Source organism: Oryctolagus cuniculus, chromosome X (genome assembly GCF_051225735.1).
Source record: "Oryctolagus cuniculus isolate XC-2025 breed Fujian yellow rabbit chromosome X, ASM5122573v1, whole genome shotgun sequence".
In the NCBI taxonomy this organism is placed as follows: domain Eukaryota; kingdom Metazoa; phylum Chordata; class Mammalia; order Lagomorpha; family Leporidae; genus Oryctolagus; species Oryctolagus cuniculus.
The window spans coordinates 78,590,958-78,601,581 of record NC_142888.1 but is presented as its reverse complement, the minus strand read 5'-3'; the positions used below and the strand labels follow the sequence as shown (position 1 = coordinate 78,601,581).

General features: G+C 39.3%; 1 pseudogene across 1 annotated transcript; it reads right to left on the bottom strand.

Annotated features, from left to right (window-relative positions):
• Positions 1-476: 476 nt before the first annotated feature.
• On the bottom strand, positions 477-1,082 carry LOC100346750 (ATP synthase F(0) complex subunit C2, mitochondrial pseudogene; annotated as a pseudogene). The gene has a single exon (XR_016228524.1). The product of XR_016228524.1 is annotated as an ATP synthase F(0) complex subunit C2, mitochondrial pseudogene (transcript).
• Positions 1,083-10,624: the final 9,542 nt, after the last annotated feature.

Genomic DNA, 10,624 nt, shown 5'->3' with positions numbered 1-10,624 from the left:
GCAGCCATTTTGGGGGTGAACCAATGGAAGGAAGACCTTTCTCTCTGGCTCTCTCTCTCATTATCTAACTCTGCCTGTCAAAAAAAAAAAAAAAAAAGACCAGAGAAAGGACTCAAATAGACAATTTTCCAAAAAGACACACAAGTGGCCAACAGATATATTAAAAGAGGCTCAACATCCCTAATATTCAGGGAAATGCAAATCAAAACCACAATTACATATTCCTATTAGTCAAGATATGGATGCAACCTAATGTCTATCAACTGATATTTACAATTAAATATTATATTTAATTGTATCCCTTTCTGTGATGAAGACCTCTTCTCTTTTAATCCCAGATCAGCTTAGTCTACAACCTCTTGCACACTTCAGCTCATGGTTCATGGCCTGCTAAAAAATGCCTGCGTGACTCTGTTCCCACACATCAGCTACTCTCCCTCCTCCCAGAAGGAAAAAGACCACCCTTTTTTGCCATCTTATAATACAGTATTTATTTGTCTTCCCTCTGTCAAACCCTGAGCCAACCACTTGCCCCAGGTGTCCTGGGAAGGTATGGGAACGGGAATGCACAGGGCAGAGGAGGACAGGACAAAGACCTGCGGGAGGTGGTGACGACTCTTTCACATGGAGTAGAGGATGAGAAAGGCCACCATCAGGCAGAAGAGCCCCATGGCCTCCGAAAAGCCCAGAATCGCGTAGGAGAAGAGGGAAGGGTTCCTGGCATAACCAATGATGAGGCTCCCAAATACAGTCCCGATCCCAGCCCCAGAGCCAGCCACCCCGACGGTGGCAGCCCCGGCCCCAGTGAACTTGGCTGCTGTGTCAATGTCCCTTGAGATGGTGCTGGTTTGGAAGCTACGGCTCTGGCTCTGGAGAAGTGGGGTCAGGGGACACGGGGCTGCCACCCTGCTCAGGTGCTCATCTGTCAGCAGCTCGGGTCTCTTGAGCACCACTGCGGACAGCGGCTGACTCAGCAGCTGCGAGGTGCTCCTGACCAAGGAGGGCATGGAGACGAACTTGGAGCAGGCGTACATTGTCAGGCTGTCAGGGGCTGTAGCGTGAGAGCTGCTCCCAGTGCAGAGAAGACATATATATATATAATATATTGATAGCTATATATATATTTATATTTGGAACATTATTGAGACTTAGCCTGTTTTCTGCTGCTCTAACAGTAACACAGACCAGGTAATTTGCAAGGAAATTTATTTTTCCTACTTCTAGTGGCAAGGAAGTGCAATATAAGGATGCCAGCATGTGTTGGGGAACTTCTTCCTGCATTGTAACATGGCAGTGGACATCAGGTGTCCAGAGTAAGTATGCAAGAAAGAGCGCTCATTTTCATAACAAAGTCATTCCTGCAATAACTAGTCCACTCCTATGATAATGACATTGGAAACAATTCATGGCCTAATCACCTCTTAAATGTCCAGTTTCCAATGCTACCACTATGGTAATTACATTTCAACATAATTTTGAAAGAGACCATATAAAACAACATGGATTAACCTGCAGCCTATTATGCAAAATGAAATAAGACAATCACAGAAAGACAAATATTTCATGATCCCATTTATATGAGGCGTCTAAAATAGTCTAACTCATAGAAGCAAGGATCAAATGATGGTTACCAGTGTCTGTGGGGAGTGGGAATCAGTGAGTAGTAGTTCAAAGGGCATAAAGTTTCAGTTATTCAAGATGAATAAGTTCTAGAAGTATACTATATAATGCAGAGCTCATATTTAACAATATTGTCTTGTACACTTTAAAATTTTGTAATAGTTTAGATCTCAAGTGTTATCACAAAAAAGGAGTGAGAGCAGGAGGAAACTTTTGGAGGGGGTATATACTTTTGTTGCTTTGATTCTGGTGATAGTTTCACAAGTGTGTAGAAGTGTTCAAACTTATTTAAATTATATACATTAAACATGTGCAATTTGGGAATATAATATTTATACCTCAACCGACTTATTTAAAAATATGTATCCCATCTCCATGGCTTAGAAAACTATTAAAATAGGAATACAAATCAAATTGAACCATAGATTCAATGCAATCCCTATGAAAATTCTGGCTGTCTTATTTGAAGAAATTGACAAGCTGATCATGAAACTCATATGAAAAAACAAGTGACCCAAAATAGTCAAAGCAATCTTGAAAGATGAACAACATTGGAGGACTCACAAATCCAGACTTCAGAACTTACTACATAGGTACAGCAATCAAGACTGCATGGTAATGGCAGAAGAATAGGCATATATGTGTGTCATAATAGATTACAGTTGAGAGTCCAGAAATCTGATATTTGTGGTCAATTGAGTGCTAACAAGGGCAGCAAGACTATGCAATATGGAAAAGACTGTTTTCAATAAATGGTGCTAGAATGACTTCATAGCAACATGCAAATTAATTATTGGCCCTCAACTTCCTACTGTATGCATAATTTCATAAAAAATAGCATAAATGGAAATGATAAAATTAATGATCTAAATGTAAGATTAAAGCTAAAGAACTCTACTAAAAAAATTGCGTAAATCCTTGTGACCTGGAATTATGCAATTATTTCTTTAAAATGACACCAAAAGCACACACAACAAAACCAGAAATAAGTAAATAATGCCTTATCAAAATTAAACATTTCTGTACCACAAACAAAATTATCAGTAAATGGAAAAGACAATCAACGGAATGGGAGAAAATACTTGTAAAGCATACATATGATGAAGGATTCATATCCAGAATATATAAATAACTCTAAACACTCAAAAATAAAAGTATGACTAGCCATATTTAAAATGAAAACGGGGTTGAAATAGTCAATTTTTTAAAACTTTTATTTATTAAATATAAATTTCCAAAGTACAGCTTATGGATTACAATGGCTTCCCCCCTCCCCATAACTTTCCTCCCATCCGCAACCCTCCCATCTCTTGCTCCCTCTCCCATTCCACTCGCATCAAGATTCATTTTCAATTATCTTTATATACAGAAGATCAACTTAGTATATATTAAGTAAAGATTTCAACAGTTTGTACCCACACAGAAACACAAAGTGTAAAATACTGTTTGAATACTAGTTATAGCATTAATTCACATTGTACAACACATTAAGGACAGAGATCCTACGTAAGGAGTAAGTGCACAGTGACTCCTGTTGTTGACTTAACAAATTGACAAATTCGGATCTGGCTGAAGAACCCATGAGAGTATTTTAGGCATGGAAAGCCAAGACACTATGAAAAAAAAAAAAAACAACTAAATGAAAGATCTCTGCGAGTGAGATCCCAGTGGAAAGAATGGGCCATCGTTGACTATGACCTTGTCTAAAAAAGATCGGAGTTGGCGAACTCAAAAGGCTTCCATAGCCTTGACAACTCATGACAAGAGCCTAGGGTGGAATAGTCAGTTTTTTGTAGAAGATATGCAAGTGAATAATAAGCACATTAAAAGTTACTCAAAATTACTGTTCATTAGGGAATACAAATCCAAACTACAATGAGATACCACTTCATACAAATTAGGATAACCATAATAAAGAAATAAGGAAATTAGCTAGTATTGGAGAGAACATGGAGAAAATGCAACCATCCTACATTTATTTTGTTCGTGTACAATTATGTGCCTGCTTTGGTAAACAGTCTGACAATTTCTCAATAAGTTAAATAGAGTTACTACTCCTTACTATATACATAAGATAATTAAAAGCCTTTCTATATATGTACATAAATCTTCATAGCAGCAGTATTCAAACAACCCAAATAGCCACCAACTGATGAACTCATAAACAAAATGTTGTATATCCACACAATGGAAGGTTACTCATTCATAAAAAGGAATTGAATACTTATACCTGCTACAACATAGATGAACCTTAAAAACATTATGCTATACATGAGAAGCCAAACACAAAATATCAGATGTTGTATGAATCTGTTTATATGCAATGTCTAAAATAGGCAAATGAATAGAATCTTAAAGTACATTGTGACTTCCAGAGACTGGAAGAAAAGGATGACTGCTAATGGGACCAGGGTTCCTATGTGGAGTTAGTTTTATGGAATCAATAATGGTGATGTTACAACATCTATGTCAATTTTCTGAAAGCAGCTGCATTGTGTGAATTAATAAAAGGGTGAATTTTATAGTATATTAATTATATGTGAATCAAAATATTGTGAAAAGGACATTGAAATTTACCAGAAATAAATATATCACATTATGATAAAATAATGTCATAATAAACAAAACAAATAATATTAAATTTGACCATTCACACATAATTTAAAATTTAACTCAAAACTGATCACAGACTTAATGGTAAAATAAAATTTTTTAGAATAAAAAAAGGAAACATCCTGTGTCAAAGACTATGCATAAATCTTGTAGATTTGATACCAAATATAAGGTCTCCAAAGTAGAAGCATGATAATTTGCACTTCCTGAAAATTCAAACCTTTCTCATTTCAAAAGATGTGAAGATGAAAAAATGAACTACAAACTGAAAAATACTTGCCTGCAACCAACAAAACACTAACATCTAGATTATCTAAAATTTCTCTAAATTCAGTTTTTAAAACTCATAAAAAGTTTAAAATTATGTAGAGACTTCTTATTGAAAAGGATATATGGGCATAAAATTTCATGGAAAATGGAATTAAAAGCTAAGATTATTTTGGTATAAAAATATTTGAAATCCATGCATAGTTTTCTTATACATTTTTCCATGAACTTTTTGAGAATCCTTCCTACAGATGGTAAATAAGCACATGTATAGCATTAGCAAAGTGCAAATTGAAGCCATGGTGAGATAAGACTGTACACTGAAACAGAATGGCTAAAATGAAAATAGTTACACCACACATTGGTGAGCATGTAAAGAAACTGGATCCCTCTGCTGGTAGGAATGTAAAATGTTACAGCTACTCTGGAAAATAGTTTGGCACTTTCTTAAAAAACAAAACGTGCAACTACCATATGACCAGCAAATGCACTCCTGGGCATTTATCCCAGAGAAAGGAAAACTTATGTTCACACAAAACTCTGTATATAAATATTTATAGTAGATTTATTCACAATAGCCAAAAACTAGAAATAACCCAGATGTCCTTCAATGAGTGAATGAATGAAAAAACACTTCTGTATCCCTACCTTGAAATACTACTGAACAATTAAAATAAATAAACTGAGGATGACAGTGTGATACAGCAAGTTAAGTTGCCACTTATAATGCCAGCATCCCATTTCAGAGTGCCAGTTCAAGTCCTGATTGTCCTGCTTCTGATCCAGCTTCCTGCTAATGTGCTGGCTAGTCAGTAGAAGATGGCCCAAGTATTTGGGCACCTGCAACTCAGGATGGGGCTTCAGGCTTCTGGCTTCAGACTGGCCCAGACCTGGATGTTGCAGCCATTTGGGGAATGAACCAGAAGACAGAAGATATTCTCATTCTCTCTCTCTCTCTCTATCCCTCCCTCCCTCCCTCCCTCTCTTCAAATAAATACATAAATCTTTAAAAGCAACAAAATGAATGAATTATTGAAATAGTCAATATCTTAGATGAGTCTCCATAGAATTTACTGATTAAAGAGAAAGATATTAGTCCCAAAAACATACTTAATGCATGATTCAATTTTTGTAGCATTCTTGAAATGGAAAAATTATTATACCTGAGGATGTCATGTTATTTGGTATATAGTTATAAATGTTGTCTGCACTGAAGTATATCCTCTACACATTAATGCACCCTTCTTCCATCACTTTATGATCCTGTCAATAAACTCACATTATATGATATTAATATCCATGCTTTCAAGAAAAATAATATGCACCTGTGTGTTCAATATTTCTATATAGAATGAATATACAAAAATGTTAAAAAACTTAAATATAGAAATAAATATTGAAATAAAATTTTAAACTATAGTAGTATGGAATAGATTAGTAGTTGTCAGGGTTAAAAAACTGGAGGTAATAGAAAGTGAAGATTGCTATAAAAGTACAATAAGAGAGATCATGTGGTGATGGAAATGTTATCTTTACTGATGTCAATACTCTGGTTCTGATATTAGACTATGACCTTGTAAGGTATAACTGGTGGAGGAAGCTGGGATAAAGAGATGCAGAATCTCACTGTATTGTTTCTTTTTTTAAAAAAAGATTTATTTATTTATTTATTTATTTATTTGAAAGCCAGAATTAGAGAAAGGCAGAGGCAGACAGAGAGAGGTCTTCCATCCACTTATTCACTCCCCAGATGGCTACAATGGCCAGAGCTGTGCCGATCCGAAGCCAGGAGTCAGGAATTCTTCTGGGTCTCCCATGCGGGAGCAGAGATCCAAGGACTTGGGCCGTCTTCTACTTCTTTTCTAGGCCACAGCAGAGAGCTGGATCAGAAGTGGAGCAGCCATACTTGAACGGGGCCCACATGGGATGCCGGCACTGCAGACGGACACTTTACTCACTACACCACAGAACCAGCCTCTGTATTGTTTCTTTACAACAGAATGTGAATCTGCTATTACCTCAAAATAAAATGCACAGTTTTTAAAAAGAGCCCAATAGCATTGTGTGAGCTTTATTTGCACATGGATTCCAGCAAAATAGTTTGCTAGTAAACTATTTGGAAATTTTTACAATGATTAGACATTTTAGTAAGGAGTGATTAAAAAGATTTAGTTGTAGACTTTTATTGTTTTTTTTTTTTTTATTTTTTGACAGGCAGAGTGGACAGTGAGAGAGAGAGACAGAGAGAAAGGTCTTCCTTTGCCGTTGGTTCACCCTCCAATGGCCGCCGCGGCCAGCACGCTGTGGCCGGCGCACCGCGCTGATCCGATGGCAGGAGCCAGGAGCCAGGTGCTTTTCCTGGTCTCCCATGGGGTGCAGGGCCCAAGCACCTGGGCCATCCTCCGCTGCACTCCCTGGCCACAGCAGAGAGCTGGCCTGGAAGAGGGGCAACCGGGACAGAATCCGGCGCCCCAACCGGGACTAGAACCCGGTGTGCCGGCGCCGCTAGGCGGAGGATTAGCCTAGTGAGCCGCGGCGCCGGCCGACTTTTATTGTTAAAAAATATTCTTGTCAGGAAAGTAAAGAGGCAACCGACAGAATGGGAAAATATATTTGCAAACTATGCAACCGATAAATCTTTAATAACCAGAATCTACAAAGAGATCAAGTAACTCCACAACAACAAAACAAACAATCCACTTAAGAGATGGGCCAAGGACCTCAATAGACATTTTTCAAAAGAGGAAATCCAAATGGCCAACAGGCACATGAAAAAATGTTCAGGATCACTAGCCATCAGGGAAATGCAAATCAAAACCACAATGAGGTTTCACCTCAACCCAGTTAGAATGGCTTACATACAGAAATCTACCAACAAATGATGCTGGCGAGGATGTGGGAAAAAGGAACACTAACCCACTGTTGGTGGGAACACAAACTTGTAAATCCACTATGGAAGACACTCTGGAGATTCCTCAGAATTTTTTTTTTATAACCACTCCATGGAGGCCCAGCTGTTGAGGGTTTTCTTGGTGAATAAATGGGTAGCATACATAAGCCTGGGGCAGGCTTCATCTGAGGACTTTGGACAAGTGACTTTGCCTTTGTGCCTCTTTGCTGAGTATCACATCAACTCCAACTTTATAAAATTGGCATAAATGGTAGCAGGTACACTTTTCCAAATCATTTTTAGTACAAGAACAGAAACAGATCTTAAATATGTTCTCTTGTTATCGAGAAGGACTATAAATGAAATAATTAAAACAAAGAGACTTAAAATATGCAAGCTTAAACAAAGGCACAGAGATTCCAAAGAAGGTGAATTCCAGTCAGACCCATGTACTCCCAACTTGTGTGTGACGAGCGTCCCCCCCCCCCCCACCTGGTGGAAGCGCTTGCCTGTTCTAAAGCCAAGGAAAGTTTTTCTTTTGGGCACAGGTTTTTTTTTTTTTTTTTTTTTTTTTTTTTTGACAGGCAGAGTGGACAGTGAGAGAGCGAGACAGAGAGAGAAAGGTCTTCCTTTGCCGTTGGATCACCCTCCAATGGCCGCCGCTGCAGCCGGCGCACCGCGCTGATCCGATGGCAGGAGCCAGGAGCCAGGTGCTTTTCCTGGTCTCCCATGGGGTGCAGGGCCCAAGCACCTGGGCCATCCTCCACTGCACTCCCTGGCCATAGCAGAGAGCTGGCCTGGAAGAGGGGCAACCGGGACAGAATCCGGCGCCCCAACCGGGACTAGAACCCGGTGTGCCGGCGCCGCAAGGTGGAGGATTAGCCTATTGAGCCACGGCGCCGGCTCTGGGCACAGGTTTTAACAATGGTCAACCAAGTGCAGGGTCACAGGAATAAGACCAATGGCCCTACCACATGACCCAGACTTCCCACTCCTTGGAATTTACCCAAAGGAAATTAAAAGGCAAATAAAAGTGCTGTTTGCACCTTAATGTTTATTGCAGCTCAATTCACAATAGCTAAGACATGGTATCAACCTAAATTCCCATCAATAGAAGACTGGATAAAGAAATTATGGGATATGTACTCTATATAATACTATACAACAGTTTAAAAAAAATGAAATCTGGTCATTTGCAACAAAATGGAGGAATCTGGAAAACATCATGCTGAGTGAAATAAGCCAGTCCCAAAGTGTCAAATATCATATGTTCACCCAGATTGGTGACAACTGAGCACCTAAAAGGAAACCTGTTGAAGTGAAATGGACACTATGAGAAACAGTGACTTGATCAGCCCTTGTCCTGACTGTCGAGGAGCAGCTTACTATTTTATTCTTTTGAGTATTTTTTGTTCTACTTAATACCATTGGTTGAACTCTTTAATTAACACAGAATTATTCTTAGGCATTTAAATTTAAGTGAAAAGTGATCCCTGTTAAATATAAGAGTGGAAATAAGTGAGCTCATGCTCACTCAGACTTACTCCTAATGGTAGAGCTAGAAACGTACCAAGGTATTCCAATGCAATCCCATCAAGGTGGCATGTACCAATGCCATCTCACTAGTCAAAGTGATCAGTTTCAGTTCATAATTGACCATAATGATAGGATTAAGTGTCAAAGGGATAACATAAACAAGACTCGTGTCTGCTAATACTAACTGAGAGAATTAAAAAGGAGAGAACAATCCAACATGGGAAGTGGGATACACAGCAGACTCATAGAAAGGCAGATGTCCTAAATAGCACTCTGGCCTCAGAATCAGCCCTTAGGGCATCTGGATCCAACTAAAAAGCCCATGAGGGTTTCTCAGGCATGGAAAGCCAAGACACTGTTGCAAGAAAAATGACCCAAATGAAAGATCTCTGTGAGTGAGATCCCAGCGGAAAGAACAGGCCATCATGGAAGGAGGTACCTTTCTCTGAAGGGAGGAGAGAACTTCCTCATTTGGCCTTGTCTAAATGAAGTCGGAGTTTGTGAACTCAAGAGGCTTCCATAGCCTTGGCAGCTCATGACAAGAGCCTCAGGTGATTACTGACGTCATAAATCAGAGTGTCAATTGTTAAATCAACAACAGGACTCACTGGGCACTTACTCCCCATGTAAGATCTCTGTCCTTATGTGTTGTACTATGTGATTTAATGGTATACCTAGTACTCAGAGTACATTATACTCTGTGTTTCTTTGTGCATGCAAACTGTTGACATCTTTACTTAGTATATACTAAGTTGATCTTTTGTATATAAAGATAATTGAAAATGAATCTTGATGTTAATGGGATGGGAGAGGGAGAGGGAGTTGGGATGGTTGTGGGTGGGAGGGAGGTTATGGGCGGGGGAAGCCGCTATAATCCAAAAGTTGTACTTTAGAAATTTATATTTATTAAATAAAATTTGAAAAAAAATTCTTGTCTACATAAGGAGACAGAAAGTAGATGAATGATTGCGTCAAGGGGCGAGGGTTGATTGAAGAGGGGAGAGAAAGGGAGAATGACTATGAATGGTTATGGATTAAAGGTCTTGAATGATGAGAGCATTCTAAAATTGATTGCTGTGAAGGTTACACAACCCCATAAAACTCTGATTTGTACAACTTAAATGGATGAATTTTGAGATATGTAAATTATATCTCAAGAAATATTTTTAAATGAAAAGTGTTATCTTTAGAGATCCATACTGAAGCATTTATGGATATAAAGATATAAAACTGGGACTTATCAAAACAAAATGTAGCCGGTGCTGCAGCTCAATAGGCTAATCCTCCACCTTGCAGCGCCGGCACACCAGGTTCTAGTCCCGGTCGGGGCGCTGGATTCTGTCCCGGTTGCCACCCTTCCAGGCCAGCTCTCTGCTATGGCCTGGGAGTGCAGTGGAGGATGGCTCAAGTGCTTGGGCCCTGCACCCCATGGGAGACCAGGAGAAGCACCTGGCTCCTGCCTTCGGATCAGTGCGGTGCACCGGCTGCGGCGCACCAGCCGCTGCGGCCATTGGACATTGGAGAGTGAACCAACAGCAAAAGGAAGACCTTTCTCTCTGTCTCTCTCTCTCTCTCTCACTGTCTACTCTGCCTGTAGAAAAAACAATATGTACAATATGTAAAGGGAGGGAATGGGTGAACAAAGAAACAATGTTAACATGAGTTAATGACTGTAGAGTTACTCTGATGAGTACTTGA